The sequence below is a fragment of the Octopus bimaculoides genome, chromosome 2 (genome assembly GCF_046866305.1).
Source record: "Octopus bimaculoides isolate indiv1 chromosome 2, ASM4686630v1, whole genome shotgun sequence".
NCBI lineage: Eukaryota > Metazoa > Mollusca > Cephalopoda > Octopoda > Octopodidae > Octopus > Octopus bimaculoides.
In genome coordinates this window covers 34,107,613-34,134,055 of record NC_142929.1, presented here as the reverse complement: position 1 = coordinate 34,134,055, position 26,443 = coordinate 34,107,613, and the positions used below count along the sequence as shown (strand labels likewise).

Below are 26,443 nucleotides of genomic sequence, written 5' to 3'. Positions count from 1 at the left end.
TATTGACAGGAACAGAGTTAATGGAACAAGTTGATCGAAGATGATTCCACATCTCCGCTTCCACTAAAGAAACTCGTAGCTTTAACGAGTACTTTGCCTCCAATTATAGATTTTGTTTCTCTGCATAACTTTTGAACTGTGCAGTTTAGACAATTTTGATTTGCGTAAAAAAAAAAAGCAAGGAAATAAAATAATTATCTTTTTGATATATCTGAAAGTTACTTCAGAAAGATGAATGTTAAAAGTAGTGGTGGTGGTGATTAGAGAAAAACAAATAGATGCAATTTATTGAACCCGTCACTGCTTTGATGACAAATTATCAATTCATGTGTTTCCTTTTATCGTCAGATATAAATTGGTTAGTATTTTATCGACCTGGCGGCACATTTTTCGCTCTGTTGACTATCAAGTATGAACTGATAACTACATATTTATTTGTTATGCAACAGTATAGAATAAATAACCATTGTTTCCATTAACTTCACTTTGAACAGAAACCTAAATATATAAATAACAATTAAAAAACACGCATACCAAAGATTGGTACGTGATTCAACATCAACAGGCTGATATAATTGAATGGAATGATGCTGCTACTGTTACAGTCATATATATACTTTCTCGGCGAAGTTGGCGCAAACAGTGCAGTCGGTTGTACGAGTTCAGTGTTTCCTTCTTAAATAGAAATCCTTGAAGGACCGACTTGATATCCTTCATCATTCCGAAATATACAATATACATTGCTTATATATATATATATATATATATATATATAAAGCGTATTTTTTTGCAGGTCAAAATAGATAAATTACTCTTCGATCTTGTTTCAAATTCCAGCTAAAACTACTTTTCTTGGGTAATGTACTTGTAAGGAAACCAAGTTTAAACCTTAATCCTGTATGTGGACATAAATAGCATCCAAATCTCAAGTGACACAGCTAAAAAAAAAAAAAAAAGATAAAGGGAAGGGCACATTGGCTTATGTAGTCCTAAATCACCAATATATATTTATTACGTCCTAAATTAGTGATAAAAAAAGCGTTGGTTTCGACTGGACTGCCTTTAATGATAAGACTGGTTCAAGGGTGGTGTGGGGCTAAAGTGCAACTGTAACTTGTTAAACACAAAACAAAAGAAAACAAAAAGACTTTCCATTGTTTCACCCCGACCATTTATAATTATTATATTGCCAGTTCGCTTAGATTTGATATAAATTATAACGAACCGGATTTCAATACATTCCATCCAATATTTACATCGGTATCTGATGTTATGAGATTAATCATCATCAACAACAATACCAGAGGAGTGGGTGAAGTTAGTCAATTATATCGACCCACTTTTTAATTGTTCCTATATTTTATTGATCCCAGAGGTATGAGAGTCAGAGTGACCGCGGTAGGATTTGAACTCAGAACTTAAAGGCATTTTCTTCGATGCCTAACGATTCTGCTAATCTGTCGTCGTTAATGGTATCTGATTTAGGCAATTTTAAGGCGAGGGTGTTTATCGATATAATTGACCTCGGGTCGGAGGGTGCTTGATTGGTACTTTATTATCTCGTTCTCCACCCCTGACTCTGTCCCTCCCTCCCTCCCTCTCTCTCTTTCTCTCTCTCTCTCTCTCTCTCTCTCTTTCTCTCTCTCTCTCTCTCTCTCTCTCTCTCTCTCTCTCTCTCTAACATTTTTGTGTGTATCGTCAAAGTGGCTTTGGCGGGATCGTCGTAACATATTAGTACCAGTAATAAACACGGCTTATGCTTTGAAAAGAAATATTATTTCATATCTACAGTCACGACAGAACATGTACGTTGTCGCGCGACCTATTAGAAATAGCAGTTAAATCTTCAAATCATACACTATCATTAACATTAAAAAGGGGAGCGGAAAAGATAAAGACCCACAATCAGTTGGAGATACTACTGTCTCAAATTTGGGATGATCACAACCGGAACTCCTTTTATCGTATGTGTCCTTGGTAAGGGCTGACTTGAGGGTAAACAAAAATGTCCAAGTTTTTAAGCATTACAGATGCAAAGTCTGCTTAATGTTGTAATACCATCAACGCGACCAATTGCCCTGCTAAAAACAACAGTCAAATCTTCTCCAGATCACTACCTACTATCTTTATATAAGAAAGGATACGCGAAACAATGCAGTTCCAATTATTTTTCATGTATGTGTCTATGTGCTAAGTACTTTGCCTTCCAACCACATGGTTCTGGGTTCAGTCCCCAGTGCGTTACATCTTGAGTAAGTGGCTTCTATTATAGCCTCGGGCCGACGTAAGTAGATTTGGTTGAAGGAAACTGTAAGAAGCCCGCCATATATAATGTTTGTTTACCCCCCACCGCGCTTGACAATTGGTGTTGGTTTGGTTACGTCCCCCGTATTCTAGCACTTCGGCAAAAAGACACCGATAGAATAAGTACCGGGCATTAAAAAAAAACAAGTACTTCGATTACAATCTTCCAAGGCGGTGCCCAGCGTGGCTGCAGTCCAGTGAAGAATTACCAATAATTGGATAGTGACAGCTGGAGCTCTTTGTTAATAATAGGTGGTTACTCGATCAGGGCTGATCTTAGAGCTAAACAACAATACCCTGTGGAATTATTGTTGATAGTACTAATTATGATTGTTAGTTGGCAATTGTTGTTGACTGTTACGACTAACGAAATACAAAAGAACTTATTTATTATTTTTCGTACCTCACGAGAAATCGAGAGAAATCAGCAGGCGGCAAGAATAGGACATTGAAATTTTGAGGCAGGCGTTAGTGAATTACATCGACCCCTGTGCTCAACTGGTACTTATTTCATCAACCTAGAAAAGATGAAAGTAGACCTCGGCGGAATTTGAGCTTTAGCACGTGAAGTGCCAGTAGAAATTCCGCTCAGCATTTTGTCCGGCATACTTAACGGCTCTACCAGTTCGGGGCCTCTACTACTACTACTACTACTACTACTACTACTTGTCACAGGGACATTACAAAGACAGGTCAAAATACGCAGGGAGTTACATTTTTTAAAAGATAGTAGTGTGGTGGGTTGAAGAAGATTTGATTGCTATTTCTTGTAGGTCGTATGACTACGTAAAGTCAAAGAATGAATTATGATCTATCTTCCATGGTATTCACTTTCCCAATATATACTGTCTGTATAGCGTTGTCAAATGAGTAGGGTAGTAGTGTGGGCATTCCATACAAGCACCATATAAAAAACCTATAACTGTTTGCTGATAGATTGCTGCTACTTTTATATATTAGGTAAGAAAGATTACACATACGTGTGTGTGTGTGTGTGTGTTGTTTAGTCCATGCCAGCTTGTCTAACACATAGCAGATAAATATTAAATTATGATGGTGATACTCATTATGTGTGAATGTTTTTTTTTTGATAGGCGCAGAGAATGTTGTAGATAATGTACTCAATACTTTATGATGAGCATAAGTTTTTCTGTGTTAATATGTGTAAACAGGAATGTCATACAGTGTCTTGATCTTGGGCAGGTACCATCTACTATAGTCCCAGACCCACCAAAGCCTTGTAAGTAGGATTTGGTAGATGGAGAATGAAAGAAGCCTGTCTCATACACACACACACGTACGTACCTCTCTCTCTCTCTCTCTCTCTCTCTCTATGTTCCACCCATGCCAGCATGGAGGGCCGACGTTAAACGATGATGTATATAGTTACGTCTGTGTTTGTCCTTGGCAACTGGTGTTGGTTTGTTTACATCCCCATAATTTAGTGGTTCAGCAAAAGAGGCAGATGGAATAAGTACCAGGCTTTAAAAAATAAGTACTGGGATCGATTTGTTCAATTAAACAAGAAATAATAGTCCTTTTTATTAAAAGGTAGTGGAATAAAAAGAAAGATGTGTTTACGTTTATTCCTGCACATACATTTATAGAATGATAAATTTTATTACTACATGTATTAAAGTTTGTTTTAGTGCACAGTTGTAATCATCTTTGTTGTCATCTCATCAGTTTTTCTATTCTAATATGGGCTGGACAATAATGCTACACAGTATCTCACTGTGTCTTGATCTTGTATTATCTCAATCGTGAAGTCCAATATTTATCTTGTCTAATCTTTAACAACTTATTCTTCTGTTTACTTCAAGTGCTTATACACTGCACTATCAGTATGCACCAGTTTCATTCAGTATACAACCTCTCTGTATATACTACATGTTCCATTACATATAATCTGTATACATTGCTTTCTGTGGTCAGTTAGCATGTGTTCTATTTTTTTTTATGAGTTAATGTTTTAACATTTATATCACTTGGAAACAAGCGAGTGTTGGCTACAGTAATGGCTTCTAGCTGTAGAAAAACTACCTCAACAAATTCCATTTGATCCATGCAAGCATGGAAAAGTGGATGCTAAAATGATGGTGATTATGATTCGTTATATGGCAGAACATGCAATAGAATATCCTCAGCATTATCAATGTCCACCTTCTGCTGAGGTTGACTTTGCCTTTCATCCTTTCAAGGTTGATAAATTAAATGCCAGTTGCGTACTGGGGTCGATCTAATTGATTAGTCCCCTCCTCCAAAATTTCAGGCCTTGAGTAGAAAACATTATTAATGTCCACCTTTCATGCTTACATGCCAGAATTTGTTGAGGCAGATTTTCTGTGGTTAGATGTTGTTCCTGTCATTAATCCTCATTTGTTTCCAAGCAAGGTAATATTTCTCTGTGACTTGGCAGGTTTTCATAGGAGACTGGAAACAAATGACTACATGTATGACAATGATGATTGTTCAAAACTGTTGTATGATGTCATGATAAACATATGTATACACAGACATGCATGTATGCGTGTGCACGCGATAGGTTTCTTTCAGTCTCCGAAATCCATTCACGAGAAGCTATAACAGATATTTATCCAATATACCACACAGTGGGATTGAAGCTAAAACCATATGGTTGGGAAGCAAACTACTTAAATATGCATCGGAACTGTAAAATATATAAATCTAATTGAGTTAAACTACAGTTTTTAAGTCTTTTGCTGTAAAACTTTAAATAAATAAATATGAATGATTCTCATTACTCTTTGTATTTTCCTGCATATAAACAGGATATATTTGCACCTATATAAAGTCATATAGTAACAGACTTAAAAGCTATTACTTTAACTCCTCAAATATAATATTTAAATTTGAATTAATAATGGATTGTCTCATAGCTTTGAGACTTTGATGATGTAATTGTTTATTTGTAGAATGACATTGTCAAGTAGGGCTGAGTGGCTGGAGCTGGCCAATTTCAACATAAAACAAACAGAAAATTTTGGGCTTGATATAGCTGATTTAAATGTTAAATGGTAAAATTTATCTTAGGCTTTCTACCAGATGTGTTGTGCATAAATGTTTATTAATTAGATAAATATATGAAAAATAAACCAGCCAGTAGTAAAAATTTAAACCAAGTGATAATGTCATCACTACTAAAGTACCAATCCCATTGCCTTTATTTTCTATAAAATGTCAATAGCTTGCATCAGCACCAGCCACATCATTGACCCTTTTGACACCAACCCATCTGAAACTATCCTAGTTCTACGACACATATTTCTTGTTTTAAAATGATTTAAATGAAAACTTCCCATCAGAATCTCATGTTAATCTATATTTCAAACATCAGATTAATAATCCTTTCTACTATAGGCACAAGGCCTGAAATGGGGTGGGGGCTTAGTCAATTTCATCCGATCCCAGTGTTCAACTGGTACTTATTTTATTGACCCCCAAAAAGATGAAAGGCAAAGTCAATCCCAGTGGCGTTTGAACTCAGAATGTAATGACGAGCGAAATACCACTAAACATTTTGCTCAGTGTGCTGATGATTTTGCCAGCTTGCTCAGATTAATAATGCCAAAAGAAAAAAATTATTTTATTAAATAAGGGCAGTGTATTTCAGCAGAAATATGATAACAAAAGGGGTCAAGAGAAGACCATGAAGCTCTAAATTCATTGCTGGACCAATGAATTTCACTGATCCAAGCATTCATCATCATCATCATTTAACAGTTGTTTTCCATACTGGCATGTGTTGGCTGGTTTGGCAGGAGCTGACTAGCTGAAGAGCTGTTCAGGCTCCCTGTCTGTTTTGGCGTGGATTCTATGGCTGGGTGCCCTTCCTAATGCCAACCACTGAGTGCATTGGATGCTTTTATGTGGCACCAGCACCTATGAGCCTGCGAGATTAGGGATGCTCAGCTGGAGAGGGTTGCAGGGAACGAGCCTAACCATGCTTTTATTTAGCTTGACATGTCATTCCAAGCACAGCAAACTGCCAGGAGTCTTGTTCCCCTGTCATCTCTTCTGTGAGTCCCAATGTCTGTAGATCCTTTCTTACCACTTCGTCCCATGTCTTCCTGGGTCTACCCCTTCCACGTGTTCCCTTTACCTCTTGATGCAACTGTCTTTATTCATACACATTCCATGGCCATACTAGTGCAGTCTTCTCTCTTGCACACTACATCTGATGCTACGTATACTCAGTTTTTCTATCAAATCACTTACACTCTGCCAAATATGCAAACTGACTTTACCCATCCAGCGAAGCATACTGGCTTCATTTCTTTCAAGTCTTCACATATCCTCAGTAGTCACAGCCCATGTCTCATTGCCATGCAGCATAGCTGTTTGTACACAGGCATCGTACAATCTGCCTTTCACTCTGAGGGAGAGGCTTAAAAGATAAAACTAGCATGTAGTTTGTGCTTTTCAGATTTTTGATCTGGCATTTGGTTCTTGGGTATCTGTTGCTAATGATTTACAGTTCACAATGAAATCATATGTACAACAGTCCTATCTGCTGGTGCTGATGAAATTTCCATCTGCCAATATGACCTGTGCTTTATATATATATATATATATATATATATATATATATATATATATATATATATATATATGTATATATGTATGTATTGTATATCTTTTGCTTGTTTCAGTCATTAGACTACAGCCATGTTGGAGTATTGCCTTAAAGAACTTTTAGTAGAATTAATCAATCCCAGTACTTTTTTCTTTCTTTTTGCCACACTACTAGGTTACTGGGAACTCAAACACACCAACACTGATTGTCGAGGAGTGGGGACAAACATACACATATATTATCATCATCGTCTACTTTCCATGCTAGCACAAGTTGGATGATTTGACTGAGGACTAGCAAGTCAAGAGGCTGCACCAGGCCCCTATCTGATCTGGCAAGGTTTCTACAGCTGGTTGCCCTTCCTAATGCCAACCACTCTGAGAGTTTAATGAGTGCTTTTTATGTGCCACCAACATGGGGGCCAGTCCAATATATATATATATATATATACACGACAGACTTCTTTCAGTTTCCATCTACCAAATTCACTCACAAGACTTTGGCTGGCCCAAGGCTGTAGTAGAAGACATTTGCCCAAGGTGCCAATCAATGAAACTGAACCCAGAACCATGTGGTTTGGAAGCAAGCTTCTTACCACACAGTCATGCCTGCACCTATCCATGCTTCTATGCCTGCGCCTATATATATAAAACCAATATAGTAGATTTATGAACGGCTAATTTAGCTATTCTCCATAGACTGAGAAAATGATGAACAACCTTAATTGACTTTTCAATCTTATTGGATTCTCATCAGATGAGTCAACACCAGTTTTACCAATCCTAGAGAAACAGGCTGCCATTCTGTTTATATACTCAACAATTTCAGTAGCTACAGGAAACTGGAGCTATCAATAATTGTTTAGAAAGATTAGGCAACATGTCAAGAAACCAGGAATTGGTGTCATGGTAGACTGTGAGTATATGATACCATCAAGAAGCCATTGTTTACTAACTAGTGAACAGGAGGGAAATATGAGCTTATTCAAAGAAATATACATGCGTAAATACATACATACAAAGAATGTATATCATAAAGAAGTACATCATAAACATATGCACATATGTTGGGCTTCTTTTAGTTTTGATTGATTAAATCTACTCACAAAGCTTTGGTCAGTCTGATGTTATAGCAAAATACACTTGTTCAAGGTACCATGCAGTGGAACTGTGTGGTAGAGAAGTGAACTTTTCAGTCATACTATGATTCTGATAATTTTCCACTTATAAAAATACCAAGTACAGAGGAACAAAAGTGTTGGAAATAGGGGCTGGAGGGGCATAGAGTAAACTGCTTCCATGAGAGAAAACTTACCTATCAGCCAGTTAGCTTTTTCTTTAATGCTTTCTTTAATGCTTTCTAGAATGTGTGGAGTGAGTGAATAACTATTCCAGGTGTACAAATAACAGGTGAAATATATATTATGTGCCTTCATTGTTAACTAGCTTTGTGTGTTGATATTATCTTGACAGAATTAGTCTCTGTCTGAAATTGAATCTATTCAAAACGGGCTTAATAACAATTGTTAATTCTAAAGAAGTAGAATGGTATTTAGTTTGATGATAGACTTAAGTGACACTGAAGTATATCATAAACTAAAGTCATTTGGACAAGGTCCTTAATTGTTCATTAATGAATGTTCATAATTAAAATTAACCATAAACGATGTCATTATAAGCATGTATTCACTACTGTTAGGATGTAATAACTGTAGGTTTTTCTTTTTTATTGGACTTTATTTGTTCCTCTGTCCTTTAACTTTCATTTGATTCAAACTGTGACATTTATATGTAGTTCTATGAACTTTGAGATTAAGTAAGGGTGAGAAAGGAAAAAAAATTATATTTATATTTTTTGCCTCTTATATTTCAAGAAATGTCTGTTAGGTTATTTGATCATTTCACTTTCTTTCTGTTTTCTTTTTTTTTTTTAGTAAAGCAAAGTTAATTGCTAAACTGTTGGGGGGATCACTAGAGTCTTATATATTTAATAAGATTTCTTGTGTAGCCTTGGATGTACAATAAAATAATGACACGTCTAAATCTGGTTTCTATTTTTGATGACATTTTGAGAAGTGAACTAAGTCAAGGTTACAAAACACATATTGTAGGCTGGCTGTTGCTTACCATTTGTTTGTTCTTAAAGCCACAGACAGCTTATTTTGGTGAATGCTAGCTATCAAAGAACAGATTTTGAAGAAATATAAGAAATAGAAATAAATATTTGTTGAATGTATATATTTCTTATGATTTCTTGATGTTTTTTTTTTTTTTTATGCTTCTGCTTCTCTTATAAAGTACAAAATGAGCATCATCTCTAAATTATATTTACCTAAATTTAATTTGTCTTTTGTTTAATGATAAACTATTCCCTATAATAATGATATATTTTTTGGCATACAAGTTGAATTTTAAAATTTAAATCCAAAAAAGGTAGATTGATTTATGCACCAAAATGATTTTGGAGAACCAAATATTCTATGTGAAAAGTAGCAGGATTTGGAAAGATAGTGACAATGTTTGAATGTTTACATTACATTCTCTGTCAGCTTATATGCCAGAAAATATGGTAATAAAAATAATGATTATTTCAAATTTTGGCCCAAGGAGGTTAGTCAATTACATCGACCCCAGTACTTGATTGGTACTTTATTTTATCAACCCTGTAAAGATTAAAGGCAAAGTTAACGTTGGTGCAATTTCAGCTCAGGACATAAAAAATTGGAAAATAAAATAATGGTTTCTAAGTTCTGGGGTTAGTGTAATTGATTTGCCCCTTCCTCACTTTTCAGACCTTGTGTTTGTATTAAAAATAATTATTTGGCCCCAGACCTAAGTAGGTTGACCTATAATCAAAGATATTCAAGCTGTGACTAAATATCTTGGTTTTGTTTCAGTCATAATGTCTCTAAAATTATGTTATGCATTGTGTCTCTTTTTTAAGACAGTAAGATGCAATATAGGGGAGATTTGGTTGTTATTTCTAGCAACTTGAGACACCATGTAAATGCTTCCTTTGTTGGCTCACAATTACATTTTTAGCAACAGGTGAACAAGTGCTTCTCTATAAAAAGACAACAAAAATAACTGTGTGAACACAAGACCTGGAATTTTGATTTTCATAGAATTATTGAAGTTTTATATTGACGGATGGTGCTCTAGTTGTACAAATGGCAATGTAAATCAGTTTGAATTTTAATCTATTTATTGTAGGCAAAGTTGACTTCACGAGGGCTTGAACTCAGAATAAAAAACATATTTACTTATATATCTTTATGTCTTGAGTTCAATTCCATTGAGCTCAGTTCAACCTTCCGTTGTCGTCGTTGTCGTTTAACGTCCGCTTTCCATGCTAGCATGGGTTGGACGATTTGACTGAGGACTGGTGAAACCAGATCGCTACACCATCTGGTTTAATAAAACAAATCTGTCATTTACTGAGCTTGATATCCACTATGTCATTGTCCCAAATTTGTGGCCTTGTATATATGTTAGAATTCACACACACGCACATTTATATCATCATGATCATCATCATTGTTTAATGTCTGCCTTCCATGCTGGCATGGGTTACTGAGTAACTTGCAAGACAAAAATCTTTTGAGTGGGGGAGGAGGCATTGGAGGAGGTGATCTTGTGTCAGATAATGAAAGGTTATAGTGAGACAGAGAGACAGAGACAGGTATCTTGTTGTAGAGGAGGTACAAGGTTACCTGGCTGGAGAGAGAGATATCAGGAATGAGGAAGAAACAGGTGTGCTACTGCAAAGGAGATACATGATTACCCAACCTGAGAGAAGTGCAGGAGAAAGGAGTGAGTGAGTGGGTGACAACAGGATAGAGATGGTGGCAAAGTGCTGGGCATACTCACAAGGAAAAGGGATCAGAATATAAATGGGATGGTTGAGTAAAAGCAGAGAGAGATTTAGTTGGTGGCAAATGCCAGGCCATACCTTTGAGGTTCGAAGGTCATAATATAAGTGGCAGGATATTGCCAAAGAGGTGTTATTAGAAAGTGGGAGGGGAAGCGAGTGGTGAAAACTAGAGTGGTGGGGCTACTGGATAGCAATATACATATACATATATATATATATATAGATATATATATATATATATATATATATATATATATATATATATGAGAGAGAGAGAGAGAGAGAGAGAAAGAGAGAGAGAGAGAGAGAGAGAGAGAGATTTTATATATATATAAATATATATATATATATATCATCATCATCATCGTTTAACGTCCGCTTTCCATGCTAGCATGGGTTGGACGATTTGACTGAGGACTGGTGAAACTGGGTGGCTACACCAGACTCCAATCTGATTTGGCAGAGTTTCTACAGCTGGATGCCCTTCCTAACGCCAACCACTCTGAGAGTGTAGTGGGTGCTTTTACGTGCCACCCGCACGAAGGCCAGTCAGGCAGTACTGGCAACGGCCATGCTCAAATGGTGTATTTTATGTGCCACCCGCACAAGGGCCAGTCCAGGGGCACTGCCAACGACCTCGCTATATATATATATATATATATATATATATATATATATAGACTATTAGTGACAGAAGCAGTATTAATACCAAAAGGCAATCTTTATGTCCAACTTATTGTGAACTAGCTTAAGAGCCGCCTAATAGAGTGGATTTTAAGCTAGCTCCTGTGGTGGTGGGGCTCTTCATTGGGCCTTGGGCCCAACAATGGCACTTCATGCTTTGAGTACATATTAAATTTTATTAAATTTGAACGATATTTTTCAAGCAATGAACAATTTTCATCAAAACAACGATATAATTTGTCAACTTGTAAAGCTGCATGATAAGCGTTTTTTGTCTTCCCATTCAGAGTCAGTACAAATAGCTTGTTTCCATTCCCTACCCTTGAACAACCAACATTTAGTTGGCCATAGGCAACAATAAACTGACCTAGTTCGATAATTCTGCCACTTAATTTAAAGACAATTTGATGTACGTAGGGCCTTACTTTTCATACAAACAATTATTTGTAGTAGCTGGTACATATCTTAACTCCTGTTTGTAGTTTGAAGGAAAATTACACCACTGTTGCTAAACACTATTTTAAAGTGCGATTTTTATGGTTTCGAATTGCTCTGAACGTATTGGACCATAAATATGTTTGAAAGTTTAGTATTTTTTAAGATGATAATAAAATTAGTCAAATTAATTTTCATGCAGTCGGAGTGCGCTAAGTTTTCATAGCTCCAACAGCATGAAAATTGGTCCGACAAATTTTATTAATATCTGAAAAAATACTAAGTTTCCAACATTTGTATGGTAGAGAGTTATGAGAGGTAATATTGTATGAGAGAGTGAGTTCAATACGTATTTCAGTACTGAACGTTATGAAGCATGTGTTATGGTTAAATTACTTGATACAGTTATGATATTTAGAGAAAGATATTTTTCAAAATGTTTATTTTGGAAATTACTTTTGGAAATAGTTGTAATATCTTGAGAAATATTTTTTTCAAAATGTTAGGATTAAGAAAAAACCAAGAATAAAGAATAGTAGAAGAGTCATTGAATAGTGAGAGAGGAGTAAAGCATGAGGAATAGTAGAAGTGTCATTGAATAATGAGAGAGGGGTAAAGCATGAGGAATAGTGAAAGTGTCATTGAATAATGAGAGAGGGGTAAAGCATGAGGAATAGTGGAAGTGTCATTGAATAGCGAGAAAGGGGGTCGGAAGAGTAAAGTTGAAAAAGTGCGACACACTGACATTCGCTTTCACATTTATTATTATAGATGTATTGTTAGTGTTGACTCCTGTTATTTACCTCATATTGACATATGGTGCATAAAAGCACACATATTTATATTGCTGGCAGACAAGAATTGTCTGCTATGGGTACTGGAACTGCCAGATCACGTGATTTCAACATACCCTGTCTCTTCAGTGGCAGACCTCTGGTAGCTGCATACAACCAAATCTCACTATCAGTGATATATGGAATTTCAGTGACCATTCAGGCACTGATGTTGTAAATAGCCAACAGACTTATTAAAAAGTAATTGATGGTGAAAGAGTGCTAAGCAGTGATAAGTAAAATTGTAATGTTATTATCAGTCTGAATATGCTTGAATATGCTTGATGCATGTTAGAACTGGAGACAAGTTACTCGCTGTGTTTTGTCACGGAGAATGTATCTTGCTTGTTGACAAATGGTGTGTATATTCCTAGTTCAGCTGCAGTATCACCAACCTAGACTGCGAGATGCTAGCATTTCGGAACAGTTATCTCCTCATCGATCACAGACACCAGTCAGATGACACTATGAGCCGATTGAAGAGATTGCTTCTCTTATGTTTTTCCAGTCACCGTACAATGACTGGTAGTACTATACAGTGGCTTACCATAAGTAATTTATGGAGTGGGAGTACTAAGCAGTAATTAGTGAAATTGCAATGTTATTATCAGTCCGAATACGCTTGATGCATGTTCGAACTGGGGAAAAAGCTACTCAATTTAGCTTGTTCCCCAGTTCAATTGTGCATCAAGCATATTTGGATTGATAATAACATTAAAAAGTAATTATTAGTGATAGATGCAGTGTTAATTTGGCTATTCTGAGCATTTATCATATTCTTTCGTGGTGGTTTCACTAGGTTTTCAGATAAAAGCATTTAAAGAAAGCCAACTGTAACTTCATTACCATAAAACCTACAGTTGTTAACCATGATAGTTCCTAAAGTAGAGTCATGAATAATTTTCTCTTCTAATTAAAACTTTCGGCATAATGTCTGTACTTCTGTTTATTTAAGCTTATTATAATTTCCCCTAAATTCTATTGGGTACTGATAACGATTTATGGATGGTTTAAAGTACTTTTGCTTTACTTATGAACAGCTTTTTGGCATGAATACAAGTTTTATTTATTTATTTATGCAGATGAGCTGCTGTAGTTCTCAGCTACAACTAAGTTTTAACGAAGACTATTTAAGTTTATGCCTTCATACATAAATAGTTGAGTGTAGCCAAGTCTGTAGAATATTGGTATAGTTGCCAACATTTCTTATTTTAATTTAAAGAAAATTATTTGCAAGAATAACTTTAAAGTTGTGTGTGTGTGTGTGTGTGTGTGTGTGTGTGTGTGTGTGTGTGTGTGTGTGCTTTCAAAGAATATTTTTGAAACTTTGTGTATATGTAGAAAGAGCACTATTCTTATTTTTCTCTATTAAAATGTAATTATACTTCTTCCCCCTCAGTGATTTTTATTGTTCAAACGGAAAATATTAGTGGAGATGCCTTGAAATTCTCTTCCTATTTATAGTTACCATCTATCAGTTGTAGTTTATTAACACAGAAGTTCTCTGTTAAGTTCCCCACCATCTCTGTCATCTGAAAATGTGTAGACTCACTCATTAGCAACACTTCAGAATTACTGAGCACATTGGGTGAACCACTGTGCAGCTTCTTTGCTAAAAATAATGACCAAATCTCTCTCCCATCTCTGCTATGTTAAAAATAAATGGAACATATTGAATAATCATCATCGTTTTAACTTCATCTTTTTCATGCTTACATGAGTTATAGGGAATCTTTTGAGGCAGGTTTTCTACAGCTGAATGCCCTTCTTTTCACTTGGGGGCTAAACATCTTTATGATAGGCCAGCCTAACTTTGCATCTGATCCAAACAAATACAAAACTCACATGTACTTACCAAAATAGCAACAATAAGTTTCAAATTCTACTGCACTACGTTGTTAACCACTTCTAGAGAATTCCAAACAGTTTCTCGTTTGTTAAATCTATGCTATGGTCACCATAAATCTGTGATTGTATGATAACAGACTGGAGAATGATATAGATGTGGGGAACCTCTATAGTGTCCCTCGACCGGCTAGAATTAGCAAGTAAATCTCCTTTAGATTACATCTATTGTCTTAAGAAATAAAAAAAGGACACATTAGATAATATAGTCATTGATGAGGCAGTTCCTCTTATTATGAATCTGCTTGCACAGGGCTGATGATGGAATAGCCATGGGTAGAATACTTTGGTCATAAGACTGCTCAATCAGGGCTGATCTAGGACCAAACAATAACAGCAATGTCTAGATACATTGCATAACAAACAAGTCTGTACCGAGAAAAATGTACAGATTGAAGTATGGTAGAGTTGAATGCAAGACACATGAGCTGCTTCTAAATCTTCAATTAGTTACTTCCATATCATACCTGTGTTCTAGCAGAGCTAACTGCAACCACTATTTGATAATATCAAAGTATGAGCAATAGATTAGAATTTGTTATCTTTTTATCTTATATATTTTACTTGTTTCAGTCATTGGACTGTGGTCATGCTGGGGCACCTCTTTGTTGAGTTTAGTTGAATAAATTGATCCCAGTATTTATTCTTAAGTCTGGGACTTATTCTCTTGATAACTTTTGCCAAACTGCAGGTAATAGGGACATAAACAAAGCAATACCAATGTTCAAGCAGTGGTGGTGGGGGGACAAACGCAAAGACACACACACACACCAATATGCACAACAGGTTTCTACACAGTTTCCATCTACCAAATTAACTCACACTGCATTGGTTGAGCTGAGGGCTATAGTAGAAGACACTGTCCCAAAATGCCACACAGTGGAACTGAACCTGAAACCTTGTAGTTGCAAAGCAGGCTTCTTAATCACACAGCAATGCCTGCACCTGAAGAGAATAACATTAAAGTAGATAGCCTATAGTACCATTAAATTGATATCTGATGCTTGAATTAAAAACTCTACATTGCTAACATTGATCTTGTTGTTCATGTGGATGGAGCTTCTAAATTCCTTACTCTCTAAACAATTTTATATCTCTGTGCCAACAAATGTCCAATCTTGTACATTTACTTAAGGATTCTTTCAGCACTACTTTGGCAACTATGTTGAAGACTATGGTTTTGCTAATGAGATCAGAATAAAGCAAAAACACGCCTAGAGTTGTCTCTTGTACTTGTCAGAAAAATGAAAAAAATATTAGTTATTAATATTGTGTTGTTTTTACTGCAAATTTATTTCTAGTTATCTTTTTAACTCTTATTACCATATTTCTATTGGAATATATTGCCTTTGTTTTAATTAGTTTTGAAAATAATGAAGAATTTGGTAAAATAATTTTGTCATTATTAAGCTGGTGTTTGGAAAATAAATTAAAATGGAATTTTGATGGAAAGTTTTAATTTAGATCAATTTAAAACAGGAAGTTTGTAGCCATAAAACCAAGAGCAATCTCAGATGGGTTGATATCAAAAGGGTTAATGATTTCTAGCATTATGTTAATACTAACTTAGCCAAATGCTAATCTAGCTTTTCATTGATATATTTTTTATCTGAAGCTTGATCTTTTCTTCCCTCTTCTCAACAGTGATAAGAATTTAGAGGACATGTTTTTGTTGATTGTATATTAATCATCTGTTGCAGTTCATTCTATATTGATTATTGGTTTCAATAATGATTATTCAGATGTTTGATCAAATGAAATGCCTGTTTAGTGAATTAATGTGTAAATGTCTGAATATTCCACAGATATCTGCACCCTTAGTGTAATTCTCAAGCAGAATCAGTGTGCCACAGTAACAAGATTGGACCTTTTAACACTTTTGTTACCATATTTCTGTTGAAATACACTGTCTTTTTTTCAATTAATTTAGAAGATAATGAAGAATTTAGTAAGATAATTTTGTCATTATTAAACTGGTGTTTGAAACATAAATAAACAATTACATTTTGGCAGAGTGTTTTAATTGAAAACACTTTAAAATAGGGAATTTGTATCATAAGACTAAGGATGGTTTCAGACAAGTTGGTGTCAAAATGGCTAAATTACAGATACAATCCATTCGACAGGCTACTACATAGTTTCTGTCTACTCACTTTTGTTTTTGAGGCTTTGGTAAAATCTTGTCCAGGGTGCCTTGCAGTGGGATTGAACTATAGACTTGATGATAATAAAGTGAACTTCTTAAACATTCAGCCAAGCTGTGTCCATATTTCTTCTGGGAACAACAGAATGAGTACCTGTAATTCATTAGAAAGTGTTGGTATTTAGTTTATTTGTAGTACTCGAACCCTATGTCTAAGATGTAACAAAGGTGCCTGAGGTCATCTCCAATAATGTCAGCCATTTCAGTCAAAGAATAAGTCTTTCAGAGAATGTTCTGCCTTGCTTGCTACCAGTTTAGTTGACTGTAATTTCTGTTTAGATTATTGTTGCCCTTGTCAGCATGCCAAGTAAATTAGACTTTTGGCATGCTAAATTTCAATGTTGTTTATAGACAATTTTAAATTTTTGACACTGGCTGTTATTATTACTGTGAATACAAGCTTTTTTCTGTTATAATTTTCTCTTGCACTTGAGATTCTCTCTGTTTCTCTCTCATTAGCTTTGTCTCTCTCTCAATTGCAAGTCATAAATATTTTCTCTCTTTTCAAAATGTGTTGTGTCATCTCTGTTTATATGGTGCTTATTCAGAATATCAGTACCCTCCCAAATTAGAATTATGAATTAGAAAATTAGGTGTCTGTAGTAAGTCACTGGAAATACTTGCATATGCTAGTATTTTAGCTGCACTGGAAAAATACAAAATCAAACCCGCATGGTTACTATATTAGGAAGTTAGTCTGAACTAAAATTCAGATTTGAAAGCATAAGCAAGGAATTGGTTTGATCTATCTTATCAACATTGTAAATATATATCATGCAGGCATGGCTGTGTGGTAAGAAGCTTACTTCTCAACTGTATGGTTCTGGGTTCTGTCCCACTGAGTGGCACCTTGGGGAAGTGCCTTCTGCTATAGCCTTTGGCTGACCAAAGTCTTGTGAGTGGATTTAGTTGATGGAAACTGAAAGAAACCTGTCGCGCGCATGTATGTGTGTGTGTGTGTGTGTATATATATATATATATATATATATATACATGAGTGTGTGTGTGTGTGTACATGTTGTTTCTGTCTCTGTGTTTGTCCCCCACCATTGCTTGACACAATGTTGGTGTGTTTAGGTCCCTGTAACTTAGTGGTTTGGCAAAAGATATCAATAGAATAAGTACTAGGCTTCAAAAGTAAGTCCTGGATTTGATTTGTTCAACTAAAGACCCTTCAAAGTTGTGCCCCAGCACGGCCACAGTCAAATGACTGGAACAAGTAAAAGATAAGAGTTATTGTAAGAGAATTCTTGTATTTTTGTATGAGTTTACTTATTACTTAAAAGGACTCGTATTTAATTCTCCTGGAAATACATTAAGATTTGAAAAAATTTATTCTATCATATTAAGTTTTTTTTTTAATTTTTAGCTGTTCTGAAGAAGACGGGCATGACCATACTGGGTCAAGGTTGGGAGGGGTGGGAAAATGTCTGTTTGCTCATGACAACAATGGCATGTAAAACAATTAGTGAAAACATGGTACAAACTACTAGTTCATACTTGCTTGCAAGATTTGTTTGTATATGTATATACATGCGTGTGTTTATAAACAAGTTACATGGATACTGTACATTACACTACTTTGTAATTGGTTATTATGTGGACTGATTGCGGAGTTTGTCAGAAGAGCTTACTGTGATGGACACATGACTCTCCGGATTCATATCTATCTTATACTAGTCTCGCTCTCTCTCTCTGCATGTGTGTGTATGTATATACATATATATAGCCACATGATTCTCATCCATATCTATCTTATATTACACTCTCTCTCTTTCTCTCTCTCTGTATGTATGCGTGTATATCTATCTATCATACACACACACACACACACATATGACAGCAAATTGCAATATTGGAAGGAATATTAGATTACTGATACTGGATATTGAGATTAATGAATTTAACATTCAGCTTGAATTTCTTGGATAGCTGGTTCCTCAGTTGGGTCAACATTTGGCAAGCTCTTTCTCCCATTCATTCTCTTCATTTAGCTACCTTTCATAGTGGCTTCTACAAGACTCTTTCTTTACAGCATCATTAAATGCAAGCGAGCCGTCATCAATGCAGACACATTTCTCTTCTATGACATTGCCATTTTCTCTCACATATTGTCTTGCAATTCACTGCCTACTAAATACTACTCCAAGATATCAATTAATTTGAGGTTATAGCAAAAGACACTCCCCAAAAGTGCTGCACAGTCAAATTGAACCTAGAACCATGTAGTTGTGAAGCAAATTTCTTAGCTCCACAGCCATACCTGTACCTGTACAGATGTTACTTTTGTAAATGTTTTAAAAGCCCTATCTAAGTTTTGACTCACTAGATGGTTTATTATATTGACTTATCAGATAAACTGTTTTACATGTATCAATATAAAGGTTGTACATAAGATTACTGAGATCATAAGTGCAGTTTGAGTAAGAGTAACACTTGTGAAATGAAGACTATGAACTACTTAGCTGGCTTGCTATGCCGTTGATATCTTTTGTTATCCATGTGACTCTAATTAACTACAGTGGAAGTATAACAGCTTGAGTAAGAAAGGGGTGAAGTGGAGTAAGTTGTTACTTTAGTTAGCAACAAATAATTTCTCTGTCTTTCTATAAGGTAGGTCATGTGCATCGTGTACAAGATCTATGGAGCTGCATAGTAATGAATAAAACCAGGGTTTTAAATGCATAAGCTTTGTGGAAGCTGTAGAACTATGAGTTAATATCAATTTATTGAATAAGGTGACAAGCTGGCAGAATTGTTAGTACACCAAATGCTTAGTGGTATTTCGTCTGGCCTTACGTTCTGCGTTCAAATTCCACTTTGCCTTTCATCCTTTTGGGTGTTGATAAAATAAATACTAGTCGAACACTGGGTTGATTGTAATAGACTTAGCCCCTTTCCTGAAATTGCTGGCATTGTGCCAAAATTTGAAATCAATATTAATTTATTGAATATTAGGAAGGGCATCCAGCTGTAGAAACTCTGCCAAATCAGATTGGAGCCTGGTGTAGCCATCTGGTTCACCAGTCCTCAGTCAAATCGTCCAACCCATGCTAGCATGGAAAGCGTATGTTAAACGATGATGATGATGATGACATAACTAATTTGCATAAAAATGTAGAACACATGTGATGTGATAGAACAGCTGAGCTTTTGAAGGCACCAGCTGGTCTGAGTAGGTGATATGAATTTGCTGGCTTTGGACAGGTAATGTGAATAACTAAGGAGTATTTAGTGAAAAATTTCCATGTCCTATTTGTGGAAAGTACAGGTATACCTCAGGTTATGTGTGTGTGTGTGTGTGTGTATGCAGACATATGTCCCTGTTTGCATTTATGTGTGTTTGACGCAACATTTACTGATTGGTGACAATCATTCAATAAACATTGTTCAATATGTGATTCCAAGACATGCATCTTAACTTGAAAACTGACATAACATGAAAAACAATTTTAAAAAGTTTATTAGCTTAACCTGTTTCTATAAATGATTTTATATATTTTTGTATCATCCTCATCATCATCCTCATCATCATTGTTTAACGTCTGCCATCCATGCTAGCATGGGTTGGATGATTTGACTGAGGACTGGCGAGTCAGATGGCTACACCAGGCTCCAATCTGATTTGGCAGAGTTTCTACAGCTGGATGCCCTTCCTTACGCCAACCACTCCGAGAGTGTAGTGGGTGCTTTTATGTTCCACCAGCACGAAGGCCAGTCAGGAGGTACTGGCAACGGCCACACTCAAAACGGTGTCTTTTACGTGCCTCCTGTATATGTATTTTATTTGATTGTTCACTTCAGTATTGGTTTTTAAGTGGTTTTTATGATTCAACTTGAAATGATTAAATTTGGGTTATGCTTGCTTTGACTTTTTTTTCAATTTTTACTAGTTTCTGTCATTGGACTGTGGCCATACTGGGGCACTGCCTTGAAGGGTTTAGCCAAACAAACTGACACGAGTACTTATTTTTCAACCTGGCACTTTGGTTAAAGTTACGAAGATGTAAACAAACCGACACTGGCTATGAGTGGTAGTTGGGGACAATGACACTTGCAGCTGTATCACACATGTACGCACGCACACACACACACACACACACACAATGGGTTTCATTCAGTTTTTGTTAACCAAATCCATTCACAAGGCTTTGATTGACATTCAGGCTTATAGTAGAAGGTACTCACCCAAGCTGCCACACAATGCAAAAAGCATGGGAATAAGTGTTGAGGTCAGATACCCTAGATGCTGGGTCTTGAGAATGAGATGATAAAATGTGACAATTGTTCGTATTCTATTTAGCAGACTTGCCACACCTGTGCCAACATGGAAAATACATATTGTATGTCATTGATGATAGCAGTCAGGATACAGTTTCACTTTACACAGTGAATTGAGCAAATTATTTTCATTACTTTTATCTATCATATATTAAATCTAGCTTTAATAAGTCTTCTCTTATTTTCTCCAGGGACTTCTAAAATAGGCTGCTAGGTATATTGCATTTCCTGTAATTCAGCACCATACTAAATGAATTTTATCATTTTAGGATTAACCCGATTCTCCTTGTTATTGATAATTATATATAATTGAGTTAACTGTGCTTCATTAACTTATTCTAAATGTTCTGCACTTTTGTGACTCATTCATAAACTATAGTAATTTTCTCTAGTGTTATTCCATTATTTTTGTGTCATATCTTTTAATGTCTTCTATTTGCTGTAAAACATTCGCTAATCATTATCCAAAATCCCAAAACTTCATCTTCAGCATTTGTTATATGACCTAAATGCTAATGACAACTGACCATGATATCTTAGTTGTTCCTTCTTTTCCATAAAATAAAATAGAAAATAGAAACATCATCAATATCATTGTCATGCGACCCACCTCTGTGCTTGTATGGGTTAGATGTAATTGGTTGAGACAGGCTTTCTATGGCTGGATACCCCCCCTGTTACCAACCCTCATCTGTTTCCAATTGAAGTGATTAATATTTCCAATGATCAGACATGTTTTCACAGAAGATTGGAAATGGAGGACACAACTTGCATGGTGATAATGCTTGTTTACAACTGCCACAGGATGTCAAGGCAAGGAAACAGTAATACACATATGTATGAATGTGTGTGCACGCACGCACACACACACACACACACACACACACACACACACACACACACACACACACACACACACACACACACACACACACACACGAGATGGGCTTCTTTCAGTTTCTGTCTACCAAATCACTCCTGGAGCTTTGGTTGGCTTGGGGTTGAAATAGAAAACACTTGCCCAAAGTACCATGCAGTGGGAGTGGAACTGGAACCGTGTGGTTGGGAATAATTTGTTTCTAATTTTTAGTTCACTTGATTTTAATTTATGTGTGAGCTCTGTAGAGTGGAGCTAAAGTTCCATATGAACTTTGCATCCTTTTCTGAGTTACTTCTCTTCATACATTATATCTGGCACATGCAAATCTGGCAGAAGTCAATAACTGGGTGACAATTGTTGATATTCTATTTAGCAGACTTGCCACACCTGTGCCAACATGGAAAATACATATTGTATATCAGTCAGGATACAGTTTCACTTTACAGAGTGAATTGAGCAAATTATTTTCATTACTTTTATCTATCATATATTAAATACATCAGCTTGAATTGGCGTTGTTGCACTACAAAAAAAACAAAAAAAAAAACAGTCTTCACTGGCGAGAAAGAGATCAAGGGATGTTTGCATTGGTGTGAACTGATTGAAAACAAACTTTTGATTTATATTGAATCTTGAATTTTTGTCTGATATGAGAAAAGTTAGCCGTAATCTCCAAGACACATTATCTTGTCTCTAAGATGATTCTATTTAGTTGTTTGTTGCTCTGTTATGTTTTAATATACAAGCTAAGTTCCAGTTGTTTAGTAGACATTCCAATTGTAACCATCTGTCGTCTTGATTTCATGAATTATTTTCTACGTGCATGCAGGTATGACATATGCTTAAGATGCTTCTTTTGCAGTCACATGATTACAGTTTTGATTCCTTGACATGGCACCTTGGAAAAGTGTCTTCTGTCATTACCTTGGATTTACTGAAGCCATGTGAGTGAAATTGAGTAAATGGAAACTACAGAAATGCTCATCATATTACTTGTTCCTAATGTCATGACATTTTTCTGTTCTGTTCCACCAATCTCCAAGGCCCTACACAGGTCATGGGTGCTGCCCTTTCTCTTCTGATTACCCCCCACCCCCAACATTGATGTATTCTTTTTTAAAATTGCAATATGTAATTTGAGGGAGATTTGGCAGCTATCTTAGAGATTGCTACTCTGTAGAGGTTACCTGTTGACTAGTTAAGTTTACGTTTGAATGAAAAGGTACTTAAAATTTTCTCTTGTATTTCTTACAAAAAACAAACAAAAAAAAATTACATTTGAATATTTGTTTTTAGTCTTATTTGCAGAAAACATCATTAAAAACATCATTAATTGTTTTAAATAATATGAAGTATTAGTTTTACATTTTAGATGTAATACATAATTGTAACTGTTGACAGTCATAAATGGTGACTGAGTTGCTATTGTTTAGTGCAGGTCACTCTTGATCAAGTTAGACTTAGGATCAAATACATTTATGCCATGGCTGTCTTACATTATCTAATGTGTCCTTTTTTTAAGCTTGTAGGGTGTTGCTAGTAAGAGGTTTGTTTGACTACTATTCTTTATTGGTCTGAGATTGTGGAGATGTTGATTTTATCTCGTTTAATGGCGCACTAGTTCTGTGTTTAAATGGCACTGACTCAACCCTTTTGTTGCTATATTTCTGCTGAAAAACACAGCCTTTATTCCAATTAATTTTGAGGATAATGCAGAATTTTTAAAAATATCCATACCATAATTGAGCATAATTTACAACATAAGTTAACAGGAATTGTGATGCAAGGTTTTAATGTAGACCACTTTAAAACAGGATGTTTGTATCATCGAACCAAAGGTAGTCCCAGGTGGGTTGGTATCAAAAGGGTTAACTTATTGGCTTCATCCATCTGGAGCTCATAAAATAGTTACTATGAGATTAGAAAAAAATAATGACCTTATCTGGCACCTTGCTGTACTCATGAAAACCCATCTGCTATATCAGAATTGATATCGGTGCTGGTTCCACATAAAAAAGTGCTGGTGCCACTTTAAAAGCCCTAGTCATGGTGTCACATAAAAAAAATACTCATGCTGGTGCCACATAAAAAGCACCGGTGCTGGTGTCACATAAAAGGCATCCATTACACTCAGGAGTGGTTGGCATTAGGAGGGACATCCAGCTGTAGAAACTATGCCAGAACAATGGAACCTGGAGCGGCCCCTGGCCTTATCATCTCTGGTCAAGCCATCCAACCCATGCCAGCATGGAAAATGGATGTTTGATGATGATGATGATGATGACTTAATATGTAATAAGTAATGACTAACAGTAAATCATTTCACATACACATACTTAATACTTTCATAATTTGATATAAAATATGATAGGATCTATTTAAAGAACCTAATATACTATGTGTGGAGAGAGAGAGAGAGAGAGAGAGAGAGAGTTGTAGAAATATATGTGGAAAAGCAAATTTTGATTATCAGTATAGGGTTTTAGAAGTTAATCTTTGCTTAAGAGTATGTTTTGCTGGCATCTCATTGAGCTAAGCTCTAGTGAATCATAACTGATAGGACCAATGTTAAGTGGTTAACTTGATTTAAAGCTGATCATTTGTACTCCTGGTAGTGGCCAGCTATGGTTTAGGTGAGTCACATATCTCATCAGGAGCAATTATGTACTTAATTAAACACACAGTATAGTCATCATAATTATTATTTCATTACATCTAGTAGCAGCTGTTGTTATGCTAAAATAACATTGGTGATAGTCAATTACTGGTGGTGGTAGCAACAACAGCAGCAGCAGCAGCAGTAGTAGTAGTGGTGGTGATGGTGGTGGCAGTGGAATCTGTCTCACTTTTCTTTTCAACTTATATGCTATCTTTCTCTAATCTGTCTGCCAGTATCTTTCCAAATTGTCTCGCATTTCAACTCACAAGGTTCTTTTTCATTTGTCATTTTTTATTTTCTTTATTTCTCAGTGTGCTCCCTTTTATTTTATCGCTATAGATTTCATGATGCATATAAAATTTCTTTTTCTTCAAGTAACCTCCCAATCTCCATAGATACATTGACACTATAATTATACGAACAGCCATGTGTACGAACAGCCATGCTACATGGCAGTGAAACATGGGCTGTGACTGCTGAGGACATGCGTAAGCTCGCAAGGAATGAAGCCAGTATTCTCCGCTGGATGTGTAATGTAAATGTGCATACCCGTCGGAGTGTATCTTGAGAGAAAAGCTGAACATAAGAAGCATCAGTAGTGGTGTGCAAGAGAGACGATTTCGCTGGTTTGGACATGTGGTGAGAATGAATGAGGATAGCTGCATGAAAAAGTGCCACTCCCTAACAGTTGAGGGAACCTGTGGAAGAGGTAGGCCCAGAAAGACCTGGGCTGAGGTGGTGAGGCAAGACCTTCGAACATTGGGCCTCACCGAGGTGATGACTACTGACCGAGACCTTTGGAAATGTGCTGTGCGTGAGAAGACCCGGCAAGCCAAGTAAGATCGTTGCCAGGTCCCCTGGACTGGCTCTTGTGCGGGTGGCACATAAGATGTACCATCCTGAGCGTGACCGTTGCCAGTACCGCCTGACTGGCCTTGTAGGGTTTTCGAGTGAGATCGTTGCCAGTGCCCCTGGACTGGCTCTTGTGCGGGTGGCACATAAAAGACACCATTTCGAGCGTGGCTGTTTTCGTGCGGGTGACACGTAAAAGCACCCACTACACTCTCTGAGTGGTTGGCGTTAGGAAGGGCATCCAGCTGTAGAAACTCTGCCAAATTAGATTGGAGCCTGGTGTTGTCATCCGGTTTCACCAGTCCTCAGTCAAATCGTCCAACCCATGCTAGCATGGAAAGCGGACGTTAAACGACGATGATGATGATATATATATATATATATATATATATATATATATATATACCGGCTCTATTTACTCTTTCTAAACAAGCATGTACTTTTAACCACAACAATCTTGATAAGGCTGCATTTCTGTGTACATAAACACTGTCATGCTGAAGTCCTTTAATACCTACTGCTTATATATTTTATATCTTTTATTTCTTTCAGTCACTGGACTGCTGCCATGCTGGGGCACCACCTTGGAAGATTTTAGTCAAACAGATTTCCTCTAGTACTTAATTTTAAGTTTGCTACTTATTCTGTCAGTCCCTTATTTCCCTTTTGCCAAACTAAGTTACAGAGACATAAACAAACGACCACCTGTTGTCTAGTGGTGGTGTGGCAAAACCACACACACACATATATATATAGACATACATATTCACGTACATACATAGGGTGTGTGTGTGTGTATATATATATAATGGGTTTCCACACAGTTTCCATCATTCAAATTCACTCCCAAAGTATTGGTCATCTCAGGGCAAGGTGCTGTGCAGTGTCCATGAGTGTTGTGGAATAGACTAAAAGCAAAACAAAAAAAAAATGTATG

The 26,443-nt window shown here is 36.2% G+C and overlaps 1 protein-coding gene across 44 annotated transcripts in view; it reads left to right on the top strand.

Moving 5' to 3' along the window:
• The window catches only part of LOC106868006 (uncharacterized), a 553,573-nt gene that overhangs the window by 16,306 nt on the left and 510,824 nt on the right, over nucleotides 1–26,443 (top strand). The window lies entirely within an intron of this gene.